Below are 25,510 nucleotides of genomic sequence, written 5' to 3' on the forward strand. Positions count from 1 at the left end.
AAGCATTTGAGAGTTTCTGTGGCTGTGTTTTGGATCATTGTCCTGCTGAAATGTGCACTCTGGTTTCATCTTCATCATCCTGCTAATGCAGATGTTGGACTGAAGCAGCTGATATTCATTTACAATGATGAAGGGCAGAGGGTTGCTGAAGATCTACTGAGAGATTTCAGCTGCTGTCTGGGCTTTCACTGCCTTTCTAGACCTCCCTTTCTTCGTGTGTTCAATACTTTTTGCCTGCATCATTTCATTTTATTACGCATGACTTCATTTGTAAACTAATTAGATTATTTCCTTTGCATCTATGGATTTCTGTGGTTATTGCCAACACCCGGTAATTTTAAGTCAGCAGCACCTTTAGAAATATGTTTTCTGAGAAAAATGGTGACGTGTTCAATACATATTTTCCTGCTTTATGTACAGATTTGTTTTTGCAAAATTCAGCACAAAAATAACAAAAAAAGTCTGCAGTTTGGCTCGGGTGCATTCAGTTTCACAGAATGATAGTTTTGTTCTAGTTAGTTCAATAATGAACCAATTCAGTTCAACACAAAAATCATTGTTGAAGGATGTTATTGACTGTAGTGAAGCTCTACCAAATGCAACTTAGCAAGCCAAAGGCAACAGTGGCAAGAAACCAAAACAACACCAACTGACAAAAATTGAGACTTCAGAGAAACCAGCCTAAGTTAAAAAAAATAAAAAATAAAAAAATAAAACAAGATGAATAAGAAGCTTGTCAATTCACATTGAAACTTTTGACACTCAAGGAACTGAATCTGCTTAAAAGAACTGGGGTTATTAATGGTTTGATGCAAAACACATGGCGTCAATTGAAGCTGGTTTTGAAAGTGCTGTTTCAGTGATATCTTGAACGTCTGGCCTGGTGTCGCCTGCTCCGTCCAGACTCTCTGCTCGGGTTTCACCATCGCACATGTGCTTCCTCCCCAAGAGAAAACCCAAGAAAAACTGCGGGCTTGCACAAAAGACAGAGCCCCAATTAACTCGAGGACGTTCAACATCGTAAGCCTTCACTATTGTTTCACCAAGCAATTTGTATCAAATGAGCACCTTTGAAAAAACCCAAGCCACTCCACTTTTTTTCCTCAAAGCACAAAGTTCTGTGGGTGAAATGTAGATTTGAGGGCAGAATGTTAGTAGGGCAGCATCAGTTTTATTTTTTCTATTCCTCATTCGCGTGACCAGAACTGCTGGGAATTCTTTCTTTGACCGCCTAATAATCTTCCACTTTTTCCTCTTTTCTGTTCACCCACAGTCGTTTTGGTGTTTTATTGTGCTGTTACACCCATGTGAATGGTACATAATTCTCATACTCAACCTCAAGTCTGACAAATTTCATGGCAACTGAGATCGTCTTTGATTTTGCCAGCTAACAAAATCCGATAATCCAGTTTCTTGGTACAATATTAATGGTATGTTATACACACACACACATACATTTATATATTACATACTATTATTATTATTTTAATCACAAACAAATTGCACATGCATCTGAAGTGGGTGTTCAGCTAAAAAGTACTCCAAATGGCACAAAATTATATATATATATATATATATATATATATATATATATATATATATATATATATACACATTTTATATTTTATACCTAAAGCTCAAAAAATTTTAACATTATTTTTCCTAAAAGGCTATTTGATTTTGGTGTTATCTTTTCATTAACTTAATTAGATACACCTGTCCAATTGTTCATTAACACAAATTTCTAATCAGCCCATCACATGACAGCAGCTCAATGCATTTAGGGATGTAGACATGGTCAAAACGATCTGCTGCAGTTTAAATGGAGCATCAGAATGGGGAAAAAAGGTGATTTAAGTGACACATTGCATGGTTGTTGGTGCCAGACAGGCTGGTCACAGTATTTCAGAAATTGCTGATCTACTGGGATTTTCATGCACAACCATCTCTAGAGTTTACAGAGAAAGATCCAAAAAGTAGAAAATATCCAGTGAGTGGCAATTCTGTGAGCGCAAATGCCTTGTTGATGCCAAAGGTCAGAGGAGAATGGCCAGACAGATTAGAGCTGATAGAAAGGCAACAGCAACTCAAATAACCTCTTACAACAGAGTTATGCAGAAGAGCATCTCTGAATGCACAGCATGTCGAACCTTAAGGCAGATGGGCTACAGCAGCAGAAGACCACACCAGGTGCCACTCCTGCCAGCTAAGAACAGGAAACTGAGGCTACAGTTCGCACACGCTCACCAAAATTGTACAATAGAAGATTGTAAAACGTTGCCTGGTCTGATGAGTCTCGATTTCTGCTGCGACATTCGGATGGTAGGATCAGAATTCGCATCATGAATGTGCAGCCAACAAATCCGCAGCAATTTCTTGAAGGTCAATATGGACCAAAGTCTCTGAGGAATATTTCCTAGTAAGGACTTACTAGTAAAGGATTTACTAGTAAGGTATACCTAATAAAGTGGACAGTGAGTGTTTGTTGTACATGCAACAATTCATTCATTCATTTTCCTTCGGCTTAGTCTCTTTATTCATCAGAGATCGGCACAGCACAATGAACCACCAACTTATCCAGCATAAGTTTTACAAAGCAGATGGCCTGGAAATAATGCAGAAGACGTATTGGAACCCTCATAAACCCTACATTCTCCAACAAATCAGTCAAGTTTGGCGAGAGAAAAATTATGGTTTGGGGTTACATTCAGTATGGGGGTATGCAAGAGATCTGCAGAGTGTATGGCAACATCAACAGCCTGAGGTATCAAAACATTTGTGCTGCCCATTACATAACAAACCACAGGAGATGGCAAATTCTTCAGCAGGACAGCACTCCTTCTCAAACTTCAGTCGGAAAGCAAAGAAGATAAAGGTGCTCCAGGATTGGCCAGCCCAGTCACCAGACATGAACATTATTGAACATGTCTGGGGTAAGACGAAGGAGGAGGCATTGAAGATGAATCCAAAGAATCTTGATGAACTCTGGGAGTCCTGCAAGAATGCTTTCTTTGCCGTTCCAGATGACTTTATTAATAAGTTCAGTTTATGTATAAACAAATTTCGAGAGGATCACGTGCTTATGATTGCTAGCAGCTGACCCGCATTATCTAATTCACTATGATCCAATCAGATGACTCCTAAACTACTATAAATACCCTGGGGTTTATTCCATTGCTATCTTTGTTTTGAAGAGTCCCACCTTCCTCCCCCTCTCCTCCTTCTTAGACGGGTGACACGGTGGCCCAGTGCCTAGCACTGTCGCCTCACAGCAAGAATGTCTCCGGTTCCTGGCTTTACCAAAACTAGCAGACATTTCTGTGTGGAGTTTGCACTTCTCCCCGTGCTCACGTGGGTTTCCCCCGGGTTCCCCGGTTTCCTCCCACCTCCTAAAAACATGCAATTAAGTCAATTGAACAATCCAAATTGTCAACATAGACACGCTTCTAGTTAGTAATTAATTTCAAGAGCATTGAAATTGCTACAGCAGGGGAGTTCTCGAGATCTACCTGAGCTCAAACTCCCCTCCCGCCTTGCAACGGGAGGGAGCCCTGGGCTCGAGGATCTCATGAGCTCAGGGCTCTCTCCCGGGACAGCATGCCAAACAAGCTTTTATAATTAATCATCAGCTAAGTGTGAACTCTTGAAGTTATTTAAGTCATTGCAGAGATGTATGGATGTAGTCCTCCAAGCTCATGGAAGTCATACATAATATTTTTTTTTCCACTGCAGCATGACTTTATATTAAATACTGTACATTATTTCTGTTAAGTGACAAGGCTTTTGTCTAAGCAAAGTCAGACCTTGCTGTCCTAATTAAATCAATAAACATCAAGGCTAGATCATTTTTTTTAGGTAAAATAAGCGTAATCTAGAGGCCTTTGCTTCTCATAAAAGCCACTTCTGATATCACATGATAAACTAGAAGTCAAGTTATTATTTGCTGTTCCTAAAACTTGTATAGGTGCCAAGAATTTTGTCAGGTAGTGTATTGTGTTTACAATGTTTTGGCCATGTCCTCATGCTTAAGCATTTAGCCGTTTAAAGATTAGCTTCTTTTGATGCGCGTTGTCTATGAAAACACAGAGAAAGCAAATACAGTTACTGATTCTACAAAAGGTCAGAATAAAAGCTTGATCCTCTTGTTTGTAAAAGCACAGAATTCAGCACTCCCCTCCAAATTCTTTATTAACAACAATCAAAACAAAAGCACAGGAGGTTTTTGTTTTGGAAAGCTCTGCTCATAACCCGCACATAAGCCTTTGGTTATAAATAACCATGGCCATGGTTTTAATAGCTCAAGAATGAGGAGAACCATTAGCAAAGATGGATGATTGGAATTCCAAAGCGTTCTCCGTGACGGATTCCCTGCTCGCAGCTAATGTTGAACCCAATAAACATCTCCTTGTCTCAAGGCAGAGTGACTGTCCCGACCACATCTGAAGGGGCAGAGAATGTCTTTCATTTTGGCCCCCGGTACAGAACACAAGGTTGAGCGAAGCCCCGAAAACATATGGAACTGATCAGGGTCGCATTTTTTACGGCTTGGCCATTCATTCTGTTTACCGATTCAGCTTGGTAAGGCACTGTTTGCTGGGCCCTAAATCACAGGCGAATGGTGGGAAATTTTGTGCTTATGCCGCTTTATTTCGGAAGACTTCATGGCTTGAATGACGGCCAATTTCTGTAGTAGCATTTACAGTAATTTTGACCAACATTCATTTAGAGCGACCATGTTGTTTGCTTCTAAAATCAAACACGCACACACACTGTCTTACAATGTGAGTTTATTGTTTCCCACTGTGCCCAGCTAATTGACAATAATGTGCATCGGTTACAGTTTCTTCTAAGAGATCGTTCACCCACAAATGAAAGTTTACTCACAATTTAATCAACTTTAAGTCCCTCCAAATCTTTAGGAGTTATTTGTATGTTGTGTTTAGGTTACATGTGCACATGTTGTATGCAGTTTGTTTACACAAACTTCCTCTTTATCTTTGTAATGCTACTTTTACAATATGATTTTTATAAAGTGCTATTGAATCAAAGATAATTTGACTTAAATGCTCATTTGCATTAGTACACAGTTCTCTGGAATACTTGATTCTGATTGGTCAATCACGATATGTTATCGAGATAAAAACCAACTAAACCAACATCAAACGGGTACTATGTATCAGGAGATGCATAGTGAATATATATATATTCATATATGTAAAATATATATATGAATATATATATATATATATATATATATATATATATGAATATATATATATATATATATGAATATATATATATGAATATATATATATATATATATATATATATATATATATATATATATATATATATATTCATATATATATATGAATATATATATATATATATATATATATATATATATATATATATATATATATATATATATATATATATATATATATATATATATACATACACATATATATAAATACAGTATATATACATACATATATATATATATATATATGTAAAAGCCTTTAGGCTTTTACAACTGCTCTAAGATTTGAGTTTGATTGTCAATAAGCCTGTCAGGCTTTATTCTGTCATGGTAACATACAGAACCTAAAAATAACCTCTCAAAATCAGAACATAACACAACATTAAACATCAACTTAAGCTTAATCTTGTGAAAAGATTTAAAACTTTGATCTCAAAAATCAACAGATAGTGTCTTTATAGCAATGTGCGTGCGGTAAATAGCTCAGATTACATTTGGAAAACAGGCGACCGCTGCAGATTGTGCTTTAATGTTTAGCTGGTCAACTTTATGGTATGGAAACCTTATATACCTGCTAGATGAACCCGTCTCATACAGCTGCAAGGCTCAGACACTTTGTAGAGAGGAATTTAACACAACTGCCTCTAGGAGTCGCCAATGGAAATAAAACAGACACGCACAAAAAATGGGCGTACGCCAGCCATAAAGCTGCCGTGGAGCTGCGCACATTCCCACATTCATTTCATCGTTAGTAAATCCAAACGTGAGCGATTCTAAACGTGAAACCTGCTGTACGCAAAGTTTTTGTGCGTACGCAGCTTTGATACATGAGGCCCCAGGAGTTTATTGGTGGCTAAAAAGTATGAGCATATTGCCCATTTATTTACTTTTTGGTTTGTAGTGTTACTGTTTTCCTGTTAATGCTGTTCTGTCTTTATGTATTAAAATACGTCTGAAGCAATCCAAAATGTAATGACCTTTTGAAAGAAATTGTAGATTAATCACATGCCCATAATTAATAGATGTCAACAGCTTAAATCACAAAATTGCTACCCATCAAATCTCTAACTGATGGTCTGTTTGTTTTCAGGAGTTACTCCCACTGGTGCTGATGTTTGAGCTGCCAGTCATAGTGCAGCTGAACCCCGATCCGAGCTCTCCTGCCATCCAGCACATCTCGCAGACATACAACATATCTGTGGCCTTCAAACAGAGGTCCAGACTCTATGGAGCGACAGGAGTCGTGCGGGGCTCACAGAATAATGCTGCAGCTGTGAAGGTGAGACGCTCATGTATATTTCAGGAGATTCAGTAGCATGCTTTTTTTTTCATTGGTGTATGAGAGTTTCTTTGCAGGAAAAGGGTTTCTAAAACCAAATTACTCTATCAAAGGAGGTCTGTTGTCAATAATGTATTGATGTATGAAACTGACTCGCACAAAGTCACACTTGATCCTGTTGAAAAATCTACAGGGAGATGAGACGCGTCCAATATTTGCCCTAATATTGATTTTTTTTACCCTTGTGTATTGTTCAAATGGTGCCTTTGCTATCAAAAAATTGATTATAGTGGAAGTCAATAAGGCAAAAACAACCACAAACATAAAGAAAGAGTGGTAAATTTGCCTATTTTTGAGTTTTTAAAAAAATCCAAAGCATTTTCACAAAATATGTGTCAAAATAAGACTTGTCACCAAACATCACTTCATTTGCTGAGAAACAGAGAAGTAAAGCCTAAAGTAAGCCTCAAAATCACCACAGAGTGGATCAAAACATCCGTGAAAGCACATATGGGTTAATAATTGCCTTTTTAATTGTGTCTGTCAAATTGTTTTATGCAAAATACTTAAAAATGTAATATTCTAGATACACAGTCAAAACATCTTAATTTAGTTTAGTTGTATTTTTGTGATTTGAATATTGTCTATTTTTGTTAATTTTGATGCCATTATTGCCATAAGCCATCATTCATTTCTCACTCTAATCTAAGCTATGTTAAAGTTTACTTGAAGGAAATCATGTCTAAAACTAAAAAGAATTTATATGTTTCTTATCAGGCGGCACGGTGGCATAGTGGTTAGCACTGTTGCCTCACAGCAAAAAGGTTGCTAGTTTGAGTCCCAGCTGGACCAGTTGGCATTTCTGTGTATAACTTGGATGTTCTCCTCATGTTGGCGTTGGCTTTCCTCCGGGTGCTCCGGTTTCCCTCACAGTCCAAAGACATGCGCTGTAGGTGAATTGAATAAACTAAATTAGCTATATTGTACATGTGTCAATTTTAGACTGTATGGGTATTTCCCAGTAGTGGGTGCAGCTGGAAGGGCATTCCCTGCATAAAACATATGCTGGAATAGTTAGTTCATTACGCTAAAGTCTGGTTTATACTTCTGCGTCAAGTGATAAGCGTGACCCGCGGCGTTTGTCTTGCGCGTTGCTGTGCTTTTATACTTCTGCGCGCTGTTTGTGTTGCTCTGCAATAACACTTCAGAAACTCTAGCTGACAGTAGGTTTTATGCGTGTCGAGTTTCTTCGCTGGTGTTTTGTTTTTTCTAAGCACAACCTTACATGTACAAGTGACTCAAACTCGCTCATTTTGATGCTGGAATTTGGCAGACGTGCAACAACTTTATAATCATGAGGTAAACACAAAACAACAGTCCCCATCGGGAGCACCTTCACAGGACTCCACACTTGTAAACACTCATCGGGCTCGCAAGGTTCTTACCTCCTCCCACACTCGTCAGCTCTACCAAGCCGACCAATCACAGAGCTTGCGCTATGCGTCGTTGCGACGTGTAGTTACATTTTTTTTTGAGAGGTGACACAGCAAGCGGCCACAGCAAGGGCTATGCATTCACATGTAGGCAGTGCCGTATAATACATGTGCACACGTATTAATCAGCTAAAGGCGACCCCTGATGAATAAAGGCACCAAGCTGAAGAAAAATTTATGAATTAATGAGATTTTGTTCATTTTGTTGCCATTTTTGTCACAAGCCACCATTAATTCCTCAGTTTAATCCATGCTATGTGTACGTTTATTTAAAGGAAATGATGTCTAAAACTACAAATAATTGAGGCGTTTGTTATCAAAGAGTAAGAATATTGAGTGCGGGACACGTTTAAGATCTCAACAGGGAATACAGATAGTATTTCTCTCAGATAAAAGATATGAGAAACTTATTGATGTCTTGAAGAAAAACTTGAAATGGTACAGAGCTCCCTTCTGTGATTTTCCTCTCCTGTGGTGTAATATGGTTGCAGAGCATTCTGATTTCTGAAAAAGAAGCCATCTTATTAGCTTCTAAGCAATCACAGTAAATCCTCCAGCTCACACCTACACAACCTTTCATCTCTCGGTGTCTGTGGTGTTCGCTTGAATACTTCAAGTTATGTGAATATCTGCCGGCAGTGCTTTAGAAACAGAGTCTAGTATGGGAACAGCCAGTTATTTTTTTCCAAGTAGAATCTTCTTCTTTTGGTCTTGAGGAAAGGCTCTTGAGCTGGAGTTGTCCTGTGGGCTGTTGGCTATGCCTGGTATTTGTTGAGAACTGGGGTAAGCAGTCCCATGCCAAAACCACCTACGAATACAGCCAGAAAGGAACCCCAAAAGAGCCTCTTCTCTTCCCCTAGTTTAATGGCGCGCTGAAAGAAACTCCCCAATCTAGGCCATTCTCAGGGTCACATGCCAGATGGAAAAGCGGGAACATAAAGAGGTTCTTGTTTATTAAAACACGCCCCATTAGTGTCAAAAGCACCAGTCCTGTTGGCGGGTCGTAACCAAGCTGGTTTTAGTTGACGTTGAGTTTGTCAAAGCAGTCAGTGAGGAATTTGCGGTCACGTTCAGGTTTTGAATGTGTTGTGTTAGCAAGTGATATTTGACCTCCGGAATTGATTTCCAGGGGCCTTTTTTATTATTATGTTATTAAATATATATATTTGTCAAAAATGTGCCCTCTTTAGCAACAAGCCAACAGATTTTTTCAAGTGTTTTCTGAAATGAATTGGTATTTAACATCAAACATCTTTCAGCATTTCTAGAGTTCTTCCTTAGCATGTTCTATCTTTCTTTTTCTCCCCAGTTGAATTTCATAGTGCCTGTACTATTGCCTATACATATTCTATATAATATTCAGGTATGGAGCCTGTAGAGGCCATTTCATTTCATGTCTTTGTTTTATCAGCTCAGGGTTACATATGCCAGATGGAAAGGCTGAAACATAAAGAGGTTCTTGTTTACTAAAATACGTTCCATTAGTGTCAAAAGCACAAGTCCGGGTCGTAACCGAGCTTGTTTTACTTGACGTACGTTTGACAAAGCATTCAATGAGGAATTTGCAGTCTTGTTCAGGTTCTGAAATTAACTTTTCTGTTAGGTGGTGATATTTGCCCAATGTATTAGATTTGAGCCCATTTTTTAAATCATAATTATGTTATTAAATATATACATGTCAGAGTACCATTCTACAGTGGCAGAGAGAGATCTACGTACAAACGTAAAACGTGCTACAAGTTATTTGCAAATAGAAAAGCACTAACATTTTGACAAAACATCTTCATTAGTTTGACCTCATTGATATTTTTGTTTATTTTAAGGTCCTGGTCATATGGAACAGATGATTAGTGCTATAAATATGCAGTACTGTGCAGAAGTCTTAGCTTTAGGAGGCTTTTGCACAAATCTATCTACCTAAAAGGTATGGAGCAACTGCATGGTCATTACTTTTGGGTGAACTATACCTTTGATATACAAACAGAAAATCTGAGAAATATGTACACAATATCCAGGACAAAATTACTTTTGGAATCAAAAGACTGGCACTAAAAAAAAAAGTGTGTTTAACATGACCTCTTAAGCATCAAGCAACAGCTTGAACATTTTTGTTGAGTCTTTTCTGAATTCATGTGCCATTTAATTTTAAGCATCTTTCAGCATTTCAAGAGTTCTTCCTTAGCATGTTCTATCTTTCTTTCTCTCCCCAGTTGAATTTCATAGTGCCTGTAATATTGCCTATACATATTCTATATAATATTCAGGTATGGACCCTGTGGAGGCCATTTCGTGACTGCCTTTTTGTCATCAGCTCAGGGTCACATACTGTATGCCAGATGGAAAAGCTGGAACATAAAGAGGGGGGTTGCTGATTAAAACACGATCCATTAGTATCAAAAGCACAAGTCTGGGTCGTAACCGAGCTGGTTTTAGTTGACGTGAGTTTGACAAAGCAGTCAGTGAGGAATTTGCAGTCATGTCAGGTTCTGAAGTTACTTTTTCTGTTAAGTGGTGATATTTGCCCTCTATAATTGATTTCCAGGCCCATTTTTAAAATTATAATCATGTTATTAAATATATACATGTCAGACTACCATTCTACAGTGGCAGAGAGAGATCTACGTACAAACGTGAAACGTACTACACTCAGAAATAAAGTTGCAAAATTTGTCACTGGGGTGGTACCTTTTCAAAAGGTACACATTAGTACTATACAGGTGGACATTAGTACCATATGGGTTTAGCTTTGTACCTTTTAAGGTTCAATTTTGTACCCTTAATGTACTTAAGGTATACATTTGTACTTTTTGGCTATTAATATGTACCTTTAATGACCCGTTCTGAACAAAAATGTATCTTTTAAAAAGGTATCGCCACAGTGACAGATTTTGTTCCTTTATTTTTAAGAGTTTACAAGTTATATGCAAATAGAAAAACACTAACATATTGACAAAACATCTTCATTAGTTTGTCTTCATTGAGTTTTTGTTTATTTTAAGGTCCTGGTGATATGGAACAGATGATTAGGCCTATAAATATACAGCAATGTGCAGAAGTCTTTGGGAGGCTAAGACTTAGGCACAAATCAATCTAATTAAAAGGTATGGAGCAAATGCAGGGTTGTTACTTTTGGGTGAACTATAGTACACGATATTCAGAACAAAATTACTTTTGGAATCAAAAGACTGGCATCAAAAGTGTGTTTAACACGACCTCTTCAGCACCAAGCAACAGCTTGAACTTTTTTTGTTGAGTCTTTTCTGAATTCATGTGCTATTTCGTTTCAAGCATCTTTCAGCATCTCTTATAGTTCTTCCTTAGCATGTTCTTTCTTTCTTTTTCTCTCCAGCTGAATATCATACCGCCTATAATATTGCCTATACATACTGTATTAGGGTTGCACGATACTGGACTTCGGTACTAATCGATACTAACATTTTAAAAACATCCATTTCCCACTAACATTTGAGCACCGTTGAGCGTGTTCTTAAACAGCGCTGATTTGCCGATGTGTTGACGTGCTCAACAGAAATGACTGTGATTGGCCATGAAGGTCATCAGTTCACCAAACTCACCGCTGTTTTCTGACATGTACAGGAACACTGGAGTGTTTTAAAGCCGCGATTCTTCAGCGGATCGCTCATATGTCAGCTTACAGACAGACCAGCTGATCATTGGTAATGAATTCCAGTATCATGACAACCGTATACTGTATTTAATATTCAGGTCAGGACTCTGTGCAGGACATTTCATCATTTTCTTTATTAAAATACAACCAGAAAATACAGGTTGTTGTTGCATTTTTTGGTGTCTAATTGTTTTATGTCCTAAATGGTGGACTAAGACTTTTGCACAGTACTGTACAAAGGGACAAGGAAGAAACTATTAGAAGCTAAACAGGAGTCAGCTGGGTTTTAGCTTTTACCCCCTCAAAAACACCCATCCGAGTCAAATTACTAAAGGGTTTTCATGCAACCGTGCCCAGAGCGGGTAGTAAAACTGAAGGGGTTAAATTGGTGCCATGACCCAGATGGAAACTGAGGTTTATGGTGCACTGAAAGTCAGCTAGTGAGAGCTGTGTTGGTAAACTTAATATCTCTGACCTAAAAATGACACTGTAGCATTCTTGTTGATCTGTCCACCTCCCATGCCAGAAACCAAGTTCGTACCCTTCTCTGTGAAGACATAGGCTACATGGTGAATCTCATTCTCACACCATATCTGCTCTTATTTTGTTTATGATATTGCAAAGGTGATTTTTTTCTCTACCAATAACTAAATTAAACATCTCTGACCCCTACACTGCCCATTACATTTACACTCTTAACTGAAATAAGTGATTGTTATACTGCACAACAATGTCAATGATTTTTCAAATACAAATGACAGTTCATTTTACTGTCATTGTACAGTTGTACGAATGCAAAGTCGCAATAGCAGAATACACAAAATACACCTCAACTTGACAGGCAGCATGAAAAAAATAAGCATATTGCACGATGCCAGGGTGATATGCATTAAAGGTCTCATGAAGAGCTTTGAACTGTGGGTTTCTAATTGATGTTGGATATCATCTCAACTGATATATGAAAAGAGGGTGGAACAAAGTGTAGCCCCTCCCATTTAAAAAAAAAAAACAGCCAATAGCATTTTGTTTTATCACTGCTATACCATTGAAAGTGGTTGAGCTCAAGCGCATCAAATGAGAAGCATCTTGAAGGGGGCGGGGCATGTCAGATATTAAGAGCATTTAATTGGTCAGAAGATTTGATGAGAAACTGAGGTTTGAGTTGACGTGAATAAAACCAATGATCATTTTAGGCTGAAGTGACAAACTACAAGCTTCACGTTTATATTGATTTTATATCTTCTAAATGCAAAGTCTGTCACTTTTTTGGTGCACACTCGCTTTTAAATATCCTAAAAACTATTAAACTTAAATACTAACATCTAAAAAAAAATCTTTATTTTAATTTCAAGGGGCCTTCAACAATACAGCATATTTGTAAAAAGCTGACCTAGCGAGTATAAGTATATAAAAATGGAGGATTTTTTTGGGACCCTTATCTTAAATTTAGGGCATTTTTGTTCATTTTGTTTGCATTGTTTCCTCAAACATAGTTCATTTTCAAACTTTTTTTTTTTTTTTTTTGCAGAGGGGGACAGCCGTGTTACTGGAGCACCTCGCGGGCAACCTGGCCAGTGCCATAACAATCAGCACACAGCTAGACATCGCGCCTCAACACCACCTCTTCATGATGGGTCGCAATGGCAGCAACATCAAGCACATTATGCAGCGCACAGGAGCCCAGGTCCATTTCCCGGACCCTAATTGCCCACAGAAGAAATCCACCGTATATGTGCAGGGAACCATTGACTCGGTGTGTCTAGCACGGCAGTACTTGATGGTGAGAGTTTTATTCTTTATTTCAGTTAAGTCACTAATTTGGGCAACCAACATAAAAGACGCTTCAAAATGTCAAACATGTTGTCGATATATCATATCACATATATATATCAAAAAATGCATGCAGTGATATGATGCTTTTTTTTATTAGTCCTGATCTACATTAAAAAATACTATCAAGATCAATATAAATATATAAATAATCAATATCCGGCAATTTGACTACAGATGCAATTAAATCTTGCCAACTTAAAATAAAATATGATACACTTTCCATTTCAGATGGTCAAATCAGTTACTTTGAATTTCAATTGTGAAATTTGGCTGTCAGTGGCGTCTATTTCGGCACACAATATTGATGTAAATGAACAGTTTCAAAGTAAGAAAAGACATACATTGCTTGTTATGTCACATAACTTCACCTTTCATTAGCTTGTACCTACATTACTATATGTATTATTTAATATTTGTTTGAATACATCGTCATGAAGACAGGTTTTTATTACTGCAATTAAATTGTTAATATTTCAAATGTACAAATATTTAATTTCATTTAATTATTTATTTATTTTTAAAATATTTATTATTGTTTATTTATTTTATTGTATTTTATTTAATTTTGTGATTTTTTTATTTTATTTTTAATAATAATAATGATAATAAAAAAATAATAATATCCTTATTATTATTAGTTATTTAATTTTATTATTTTATTTTATTTTTATTTAATTATAATATTATTTAATTTAATTTAATTATTATTTAATTTTGATGAATTTCATTTTATTGTTTTATAATAATAATAATAATAATAATAATTATTATTATTATTATTATTATTATAAGTTAAGTATTATTATTTAAAATGTTATTTATTTATTGTTTCAATTAATTTTATTATTATTTAAATTTATTTTATTGTTTTATTTTATTATTACTATTATTAGCTTTATTATTATTTAGTTCATTTTATTTAATTTTATTGTTTTATATTATTATTAATATTATTATTAATTCATTTTATTTATTTATTTATTTATTATTATTATTATTATTATTATTATTATTAAACTATAATATTAATTTTATTGTTTTATTATTGTTTAATTTACTTATTTTTATTTTATTTTATTATTATTATTCATATTATTATTGTTATTATTATTGTTGTTGTTGTTATTATTATTAATAATAATATTATATTATTTAATTTAATTCTTGAACATTTGTTACTCATTGACCCCAACATTTCTAAAAAAAAAAATAAAATCCTACAAATGCATTCGAAAAATAAAATGCATGGATTTATCTACTTAGCAACAAGCTTTGATTTCAGTGCTGCACATTTTGCACAGCATTTTTTGTTTTCTGAGAATATGTGCAGATTTTGTCCTCTCATTTTATCTCATCTTCCCTCGAGCCACCTCAGAAATAGTGACTGTGGTTCATCTCATTACATGGTGATCTTCTTCAAATTAATGGTCTCCAGCCAAGCCTGAAGAAGCTAAAAACTGACAAAGGCGGTGGCGGCAGAAGCAGAAAAACACAATCCTTCTGAGGAACACACAAGTGGCGAACATTCTTGCTCTGAAAGCAAAATAATTAGTCCTCCAGCACTCTGCGGTGCTCTCCGGAGACAGAAATCGGCCCGTCTGTCCCCTTCAAATCCTGATTTAAACTCACAGCTGGAGGCCGAGCGAAGAGACGGCATCCAACAATAATTCATTCGCACTTTCTGGCTCAATTTGGCTCCATTAAGGACGCTTTTAGCATTCACAAATAAAACTGTCATAGCAGGCTTTTCCAGACGTTTTCCTGCATATCTAGCAGTTTCTTCGCTGCCTGCTGAGTTTGCTGTGTCGGGACAGGAAAAAGAAGGTCAAGGCCCTGTAAATGAAAGCCGTATGCCTGGAGTACCTGCTGCTGTTTTCCTTTTCAACATGAGAAGGAGGTGATGGATCGCTGCTGAATAACTCTAGCTATTCTACAGCGGAGTCCTTGAAACACTTGAAAGTTCGGCTCATTGAATGATTTACAATGGTGTAGAAAAACCTTGTTCATTTCTTTTTTCTTTCTTTTTTGTGCTTTTCCGCAGGGCTGCTTGCCTCTGGTGTTGATGTTCGATATCAAAGAGGACATTGAGGTGGAACCACAGTGCATTACTTCCCTAATGGAACAGCTCGATGTGTTCATTAGCGTCAAACCAAAACCCAAGCAGCCTAGCAAGGTTTGCACACAAGCACAAACTCGTAGGGCCCTATCATACACCCGGAGCAATGCGGCACAAGGCGCGACGCAATTGTTGTTTGCTAGTTTCAGCTTGGAGCAAGAGTTGTTTTGACGTTTTTCGCCACACTGTTTAAATAGCTAATGTATGGTATGTTTAAAAAGCTAATACAGGGTATGTGCTCATATGTGCACCCATAGGCGTTCTGGACTAAAAAAGGAGGCGTGTTGAGGAGCATTGTGAGAAACTATAATAGACTGTTCAATAGACCAGAACAAAGTCGGTCTAAAGTTCAGTGCAGAGTGCGTTAGTTGTGCGCCTCGCTTACACTTTGCTTAATACAGACAGGATGTACAGCAATACGCAAATATCTTTACATATGAAAAATAATAAAAATATTAAGGATATTTATATAAGATATAATAAGGATATATAAAGGGTATAACTATAAAGGATTACAATATTACAAAGCATTATTTTCTAGCCTACATAAATATAAAAACCATACTTCCATGCCTTCTTCATCTCGGGGGGCTTTTTCAGTTTATTCGTGACAATTTGCTTTTGTATAATGTTATCATTATTAGCAGTATTGTATATGCATGTTATTATTTGTTTTATTAAAAACAAGCTTAGATTTGCCCACCTGTCAGGTGTTAGACCATATGGGGCACAGCGTGAGTATTTGGATATAACTCAGTTTTTTGACCACACTTCATTATTACTGTTCATTTATTAGTTTGCTGGAAATTAGAACTGAATTTAGATATAGTTTTGAAAAAAAATCTTTGCGCTTAACACACGAAATTAATTATTTATAGGCTAATGGATGTCTGTGCGTACAAGAAGTTTCCCTATCCACGAGAGTGAAAGTGAAAGTAAATAATGAGGCTCATCTCTTATTGTTGTGCTCCTGATGCTCTGTTTAAATTTTTTCTTGCTAGTGAAACGCTCAGTTTTTCCACTTACAAAGTCTGTCATGTAAATAGCAAATGGGCTATGGCGCAACGCAACTGACTCTTAAAGGGAATGGGAGATGAGACTCTGATTGGTTTTTTCTTAAAACACACCTATAACTCATTAAGAGAATAAGCTCAACCCTTTTAGACCATGTGCAACGGGGAAAAACTGATTTTTCCGTCCTTATATTAGCAAAAGTGGATTCTGACACAGCCCCCTGCGCTTTGTACATTGCGCATGGATCGTCAAAATAGAGCTCAAAGACTTTTCCTTGATTCAAAAGTGTATATGGCTTCGCATAGGGCTGGGCGATATTGCAAAAAAAGATCACGATATCATGTTTCATATTATTCGATATTGAAAATTATTGAATATTTTTTTACAATCCATTTAGGAATATTAGGACTTTTTTATTTTTATTTAACCACTTTATTTTAATTTACCAACATTACTAAGGCAAATAGTTTTAATAGTCAAAAACAAAATTTTTAAAACTATCTGATCTCTTTATAATAAAATAAACCTAAGTGTTAAAGAGACTAATAAAGTTGATAAATAAAAAGTTACAAATGTACAAAGTGTACATGCTGAACAATCAAAGCAAACTTTAAGGTAGATCAACATCTGTAAAGTGTAAATAATAAATAACATAATAAACCTCAAACTCTGTAAACAACGCAAATTATGATAATCAACTCTGAGCTTTCAAGTAGAGAACCCAAACATCGTCATTCAAATATACATTGCAGCATTACAAATCGTGAAGTTGGATGACTACATTACCCCCTATGCTAAAAAATCTTTCAGATAGGGTGTTAGTGGCTGGGATGCACAAGAAAATAAACCAAAAAGCAACTCTGGCGACATCCTTATATGCGGTTTTATTTACAATCTCTTCACTGCTGCTAGCCACGGCACACATTTTCATGTGGTGTTATTCTGACCTGAAGTGACAATAACCCAAAACTCACAAGTAAAAAGCGCGAGCGCCTGGTTTCCCTCACCCTTTTCAATGCGCTTTGCGCTCATGCTCCCCTGCTGACTTTCATAATTAGGCAACCATGAACTGTTTTCTCAGTGGATGAAAAACAGACAAACCATTGCTGCAGCTCAGATACAAGTTTATGGAGAAAACTAACAAGCACTGCAGTGTTTAGGTGCTCTGTGCTGGTCTGAGAAACTATAGCCTTATCCCGAAACTTCATACTTTTTTTTTTCCTTATTGACAATGGTGTACGGTCAATAAATACCAATACCAATTTTATCACCCAGCCCTAGCTTCACATTATGAGAGTTTAAGCACACTTCGATTTGGTTAGATTAAAACAAACTTGGTCTGTTAGTGCAGATCATATGAAGAAGTGTGAAAACTGCCATCCGAACCCTGTGTGGATTAAGTCTTCATCTTTTTTGTGGCCCCATGCAAGACATCCTGAATCCTGAGATCAAAAATTGAACGCCTAGTTCTTTCAAAGGCTCAAAATTAAGACGCCTAGTCTTGTAAAAGTAATGTATGGAGCATATAGGATTTGTGGGTGGCTTTGCTACCAGGATGTGGAAACTGGGAATGCCTCACGTCCTCGGTCACGGTCAAGGGTGAAATCCTATCCTGTGTTTTAGACTGAATGGCAGCGCTGTAAATTATCAGTCTTAGTATAAACCTCTGTTTTTCCATTTCTATGATTTGTGTCAATGCCTCTAGATTCTCTTCTTTCACTCTGCTAATAGAGTGCTGCAGTAGTAGCCTTGACTAGTATATACAGCACATATGCTAAAGAGGAAGTATATACAGCGCTACCAATTAAATAGGGGAAAATAAGGCCGTGCAGAATTTCAGCACATCCACAGGAAACCCCAGATTCATTTCAGTTCAGCAAGTTCATCGCTTACAGGCAGATCTTAACAGCTTCAGAAGTTTAACATACAGCTTTAAAACATACATTTAACATACAGCTTTACTCTACTAGCTGGGCTTCCAGCTAACTCTATCAAGCCTCTTCAACTGCTCCAGAATGCAGCAGCACGAGTTGTCTTCAATGAACCTAAACGAGCACATGTCACTCCGCTGCTAGTCCGTTTGCACTGGCTGCCAGTTGTTGCTCGCATCAAATTCAAAGCTCTGATGTTTGCCTACAAAGTGACTTCTGGCCTTGCTCCTTCTTATCTGCTCTCGCTTCTGCAGATCTATGTGCCCTCCAGAAACTTGCGTTCTGTGAATGAACGTTGCCTCGTGGTTCCATCCCAAAGGGGGAAGAAATCACTTTCGCGAACGCTCACGCTCACGCTAAATCTGCCCAGTTGGTGGAATGAACTCCCTAACTGCATCAGAACAGCAGAGTCACTCGCTACTTTCAAGAAACGACTAAAAACTCAACTATTTAGTCTCCACTACACTTCCTAATCTGTACTTGCCTCTCTGAATATCACACTAACTGTACAAAAAAAAAAAAAAATAAATAAAATAAAATACTAATACTACTAATACTTCCCTTCTTAGACTTTACAGACCTGAAACTTGCTTATAGCACTTATTCATTGTTGCTCTTGGTTGTGTAAATTGCTTCCTTGTCCTCATTTGTAAGTCGCTTTGGATAAAAGCGTCTGCTAAATGACTAAATGTAAATGTTAAAAGTCTGAAATAAAATCAAATAATACTGTTACTAAAAACATTGATACTTGAAAGCTCATACTACTCATTTTGGAATCACCTTATGTACTGCTCAACAAAAGAACACTTATTGCTTAGACTAAAATGTAGAATAACATGATTTAAAGGAGACCTACTATGCCATTTTTCACAAAAAAATAACTCTCTGCTGTCTCTTGAGTGTGTGTGTGACATTTCAGCTCAAAAGTCTCCACAGATAAAGTTTATAACTCTTTGAAATTGACCCTTTTAGGCTGTTCTCCTAATTGTGTCATTTTGCTGAAACGATTTAACTACAATTTAAATTCAAATGAGACTGTTCTCTTTTCAGATAAGGGCAGAGCTCCAAACGCCTATGAGTCAGCATATTGGCAGATAAAAAAAGACTATCTTAACATAAGACCATCTTATGCTAATGAGGGAGAGATCGTCACTAATGGGCGGGGCTGATGAAACGTACAAAGGGAGAATGTCAATCAAAATGTTTCTGCAGACTGTTTTTATGAAGTGTGATTAAAAAATTTTTAACTCATACGTTTTGACCATTTGAAGCTGGTTATATTCACAGATATTGCCACACAACTGTTTAAACCCCTTATAGAAAGTGATTTTTGCATAACAGGTCCTTTTTAAAGTGCCTCTATAATTCTGTCATGCAGTGTTTAATGTGTCTGTTTGCGAATGTAAAAGATCTGCAAAGTTTAACAGGTCAATATGCTGCACAAATAAAATGAACGGCTCCTAAACTAAAGAACTGATCTGCCCAAATGAGTTGTCAGAAATTCGGGTTTCACTTCCCGACCTGATCTATGTAGGTCTGTAACAAATTTGTATAATGCCGGTATATATTATTCATAGATCCTTTTTACATTTCCTGGTTTCTTTGCTGTAGAAGTGGTCATAGTTGGGTAAACTTAGAGTGCATCGAATAGGAGAGTACAATAAATCCTTCTTTTACAATCCTATTTGTTGAAATTATAAAAGAAAAACTCCACGATGGTGTTATTGATACTTTCAGAAACAGGAAAGGAAAGTGTGAGACTGATAGTGGCTGCCAGAAGAGAGAACAACGTCAAGTTTACTCTCAGCCCCATAGACTATGCATTAGAAACACCTTGCATAAGCAGTATGCTTAGTTTTTCTGTAATTTGACGCAAAGATGATATAATACATACATAAATGTTTGCATTATTATGTTTGTATATTTTTAGAAAAGCTCCATTGGCTGTTCATAGACTTTCAAAGCCTTAAGTTGGTTGGTTGTTGCCAACATTATGTTGAGAAGAAGTATTAAAGGGCACCTATAGTGAAAAACCTACTTTTCAAGCTGTTTAAACAGACATGAGCGTAGATATAGTGCATAGACCGTAATATTGGGGTGATATAAACACACCCAGTCCTTTTTTTTAATTTAACAACATAAAAAACAATGGACCAATGGGAGCGGTTTTGAGACCGACCGCAACTTGACGCAGGAGTGTGGTCCCCCTGCCTACCAATATTGATTGACAGACACACATTAAAACATCCTCAGGTTGTTGTGTCAAGTCCGCAATTTTCCGCATTTGAGTCAAAGCGATGTCACCAAAGCAACACCCTTGCTCAATTTTTGGATATAATGTTTGTTACAAGAGACACGTGACTTTTTTAATGTACAACAGACTTTATTTGGTAAATGTGTTTATAATAGTTTATGCTCATATATTTTCATCAAATAAAATTAAAATATCAGATTTTTTTTACTTGAATTACACGTCTCATGCATGAGGCATTGCAAAACATTTAACAAAATAGTAAAACAATACTTTGAAAAGAAAAATGAATGCAAATGGTGCCTTGCCGTTTCCATGAGAACTTACTGTCTTTTTCTGTGGGATTTTGATAGGGGTTTTCTTTAATGCCACCGAACAAACACTGTAATAATGATTTAAGAAATATAGCACCTACCAGTGGAGGGGAGCTGATTTCTAATCTCGGTCTTTCCTTTGGTCTGTCAGTCGGTGATCGTGAAGAGCGTGGAGAGGAATGCTCTGAATATGTATGAGGCCAGGCGTTATCTGTTGGGTTTGGAGAGCAGTGGTGTATCCGTCCCGAGCAGCAGCAGTAACAGCAGCAGTCCTCCATCAGCCCCTCCTCCACCACCAGCTCTCAGCTGCACTGTCGGCCTCGACATCCTGGCCTCCGCCGGACTCGGTCTTACCAGCCTGGGTGAGACAACAGTTTATGATATTAATGATTTGATGAATATACTGCGTGTTTGTCTGTTACCTTAACCTTGAGTTAGGTAGATTCTATTTTCATAAAGAATCCAATGTTGTGGCCTAAAGGTCAGTGGCCTGTTGCATGAAAGTTAAGAAATGCCTTAGTTTGAAGGCTAAGTAAAACTTTGGTCGCAAGAACAAAAACCTAAGGGTCAACTTAAGGGATTTTGAGCCATTTTTCTTGCAGAATAGAGGCCAGGTCTCTGTGATGCAGGTGGAGGAAAACGATTCCTGGCTCGCTCCTCCAAAACACCCCAAAATGACTCAATAATATTTGGATCAAGTGGCTGTGCAGGCCATGGGAGATGTTCGACTTTTCTTTCATGTTCATAAAAACCACTGTCACTACTCTTACTGTGTGTATTGTTGGATTATCATCCTGATACACGGAACTTCCTTCAGGAAGCTTCAATGCTTGGTCACAGATGCACCAGCGGGATGCACACCAACAACTTATCCTCTTTTGAACTCTGATATGTTATCCACAATGCTGTCTGCATTGCAACATTAAGCAAAAAAGTGCTGCGGTCATACTAAAGTTTGAATTCTGTGGTACAGTTCTACGAAAAGGAGTGGAACTAAACTGGAAAAAGTGAGCGATTGATCCATTTTTCTGTACATAGAGGTCATGTTTTGATCTTTGATTGGTCTTATGCAGCCACGCGATGCAATTTTGCAGGTCACAATTCACCAAACTTGAACTTTGCGATGCAAAGAACTGCAAAACTTGTCGCACAAGCTTGCGTTTTCAGTCTGTCGCATTCGCATGCGTATGAAGGGAAGTCTATGGGATGAAGTGCACTGTGACCATGGCCTGACTCTAACTAATTAAGCTAATAAAACCTTTATACTCCCCAGGAAGCATTTTTTGCTTTTAAAAAAAATGTGTAATAGACGTCTAAACATAGTCGTCTTGGCTAAAACAAGGCTAAATCTGGGCTGTCAGTGAAAATCTGAAAGATAAAGAATAGGTTAAAACTAGACTAGTCATCAAACAAACAGAAATGAATGACTACACATATCAAGCCTGTCTAATCTGTCTATTTGACGACTAGCCTAGTTTTGGGCTATTCTTAGATGTCTATTAGATTTTTACTGAAAGCCCAAGTTTAGCCTTGGTTTAGCCAAGCTGTATACATTTAGATGTATATTAGACGTTTATTAAACACTAATTTGTTTGCTGGTTCTGCTCTAATTGGTGAATCAATGAAGATTATCCACCAGGCTGGTCACAGATGAAACCCTCAACACTAAATATCAGTGTTTCAGTTTCATAGTCCAACCCTTGTATATCTAGATCATACAATTATGGACGTTTACACAAGTTTATATAATTTTTGTAGGAAACATGTCAATGCATGGTGATATTTCATATTTAATCAAAAAACAACCTTGTAAACTTGGCATATGAATATTAATTTGGTTATGTAACCTTCCTTTTGTTTTGCTGAAAGGCATATAAGTGGATGCAAGCCACTTCACTGCAAACCACTTAAACTTACTGTGTACCACAGCTTGTTCTGCCAACACAATCAGTTGGCTCAGACTTCTGCTCAAAGTTGCCATTTTTGAATGATGTTGCATTTCTTTCTTTGTACCAGTGACAATTAAAGGAAAACTTCACCAAAAAGAGATTCAAGAGTTCAGACTTAGATATTGCTTGACACTATTAGCTGGTTTGGCATGCTGTCCCGGGAGAGAACCCTGAGCTTGGAGATAATTGAGCCCAGGGCTCCCGCCTGGTCAATTGAGCATGTAAGGGGAGTACAAGATCAGGTAGTTCGAGTGTTCCCCGTGGTAAAGGAAGAAAGTGGGAGAAGGGGTGGATGGGGGGTTTCTTTGGAAAACGTAGATAAGGGAGTAATTTTTTTTTTGCATATCACGTACCTCTCGAAATTACTTTGTGAAAATTAAATGCACTGTTGGTTTTGGTCAGTCCCAAACTATCCAAGATGTAGGTGACTTTTCCTCAGTAAAACATTAAAGAACATTTGAAACCTGAAAACCTGATGCTTGTATATTCATTAAATATCAAATCAATGGTTTTTGAACATATATAGCAAAACAAAATGAACACCCCTGGCTTCAAACCAAATTCAGAGGTCTGTCTGTGCAAGAAAATAAAACAGTACTTACAACATTTTTAACAGTTATACTCCGCTTCAGGTTGGCAATAATCATACTTTTGCGATTTTATTTTAGTGAATTCGATTAACTAGTACACTAGCTTGACTGAACTGTATGAAATAGTTCACAGTTCAAACATTTGCAGCATTTAAAATCTAACCATAACTCACTTTTGGATGTTTACAACAGTCACCTCGGCTCAAAATATGCTAATATACTGGCTTAGAAGATCCTTTGATACCATTTTCATTCAGTTTCAACAGGGAATGAAAGAGAGAGTTATGGAGTTCATATGTTTTAGACAGTAAAATATCTACATTTTGTGAATATATAAATAAACTGGTGAATCAATTATTTAAACCAGTTCATTAAAACAAACTTTCCAAAAGAACTAACAAAGAAAACATACAATATTGTAACAAGTAAACTTGTATGTTTAAGTGTAGTTTAAAATCAATATCACTTTATAGCTGTATCATATCTTATGAACATAAACTTTTGTCATAACTGAATAATAGGGTCATTCTGAATGCTTTCTAAAAGTCTAAACAGCACGTGATCTTTTAGACTTTTGAGATGAGGTTTTTGTTTTGTTTCTTGTCAAAACGGACATTATTAAAACATTATTTGCAATAATTATAATAGACAATATATTGCAGAATTTTTATGAACAATATGTCTAATTTTGAATGTGATCTGCAGGTCTTTTGGGACCTACAGCCGCATCCATGACAGGACCTGCCACCAACTCTCTTTTGAACGCTCTGAACAGCTCCATCAGCCCATTACAGACACCAGGATCTGGGTCACCCAGCCCCAATCTCTGGCCCAACTCACTGACCAGTCCTGCCAGCACACCGGGTAACACTAACGGACCACTTTTGCAAATAAGCCCACTCAATGTACTTTTGTACAGGCTCATACAGGGATTGGAAACTGAGATGCATGGTTTTAGACCACAGTACTTCATTAGTATGGTGCAGGGTCTCCTTTTGCAGCCAATACAATATTAATTAGGCTTGGGAATGTCAAATACAAGCCCTGCACAACGGCCAGAGGGATTTTGAGCCTTTTTTCTTGCAGAATAGTGGCCAGGTCACTATGTGATACTGGTGGAGAACGTTTTCCTGACTCGCTCCTCCTAAAAAACCCAAATTGGCTCAATGTTTATTTAGATCTGGTGACTGTGCAGGCCATGGCAGATGTTCAACTTCACTTTCATGTTCATCAAACCACTCTATCACCAGCCTTGATGTGTGTATTGCTGTATTATCATCCTGATACATGGTACTGCCTTCATGATACACTGCTTGAACCACTGGGTATGGTCCTCCAGAATGGCGATGAACCCATGTAGCACAAGTATTGGGCCTAGGGAATGGCATGATATTGCAGCCCAAACCATACCTGATCCACCCATATGCTTTAATCTGCGCATTAACAGTATGGGTGCTACACTTCTTTGGGGCTTCTCCACACTATAACTCTCCTGGATGTGACTCATCAGAGAACAGTACATGTTTCACATTGTCCACAGCCCAAGATTTTTTCTGCTGGCACCATTGAAACCCATGTTTGGCATTGACATGAGTGACCAAAGGTTTGGCTATAGCAGTCCGGCCATGTATATTGACCCTGTGAAGCTCCCGAAGAAGACAGGAGAGTGGAAACAGGAGAGTTGAGATGCACATTTAATTCTGCAGTGAGTTAGACAGCTGTGTTAGCACCCGGACATCCCTTTCTTGCATCCACAGTTACTCCTGTTGGATGTGGTTCGTCCTTCTTGGTGGTACAGTATGCCGACGTTACCCTGGATACCCTGTCTCTTGATACATCACAAAGACCT

At 37.2% G+C, this 25,510-nt stretch overlaps 1 protein-coding gene across 2 annotated transcripts in view; it reads right to left on the reverse strand.

The window, feature by feature from the left end:
* si:ch73-51i5.2 overlaps positions 1–25,510 on the reverse strand; it is a 278,670-nt gene that overhangs the window by 81,078 nt on the left and 172,082 nt on the right. The window contains exon 17 of one of the 2 annotated variants that reach the window (XR_012387825.1): positions 21,224–21,480. The gene's annotated coding sequence lies outside the window, so the exon portion shown is untranslated. Of the gene's footprint in view, positions 1–21,223; positions 21,481–25,510 lie in introns of those variants that run through there. The other variant, XR_012387828.1, reaches the window with a different exon arrangement.

The sequence above is a fragment of the Danio rerio genome, chromosome 12 (assembly GCF_049306965.1).
Source record: "Danio rerio strain Tuebingen ecotype United States chromosome 12, GRCz12tu, whole genome shotgun sequence".
NCBI lineage: Eukaryota > Metazoa > Chordata > Actinopteri > Cypriniformes > Danionidae > Danio > Danio rerio.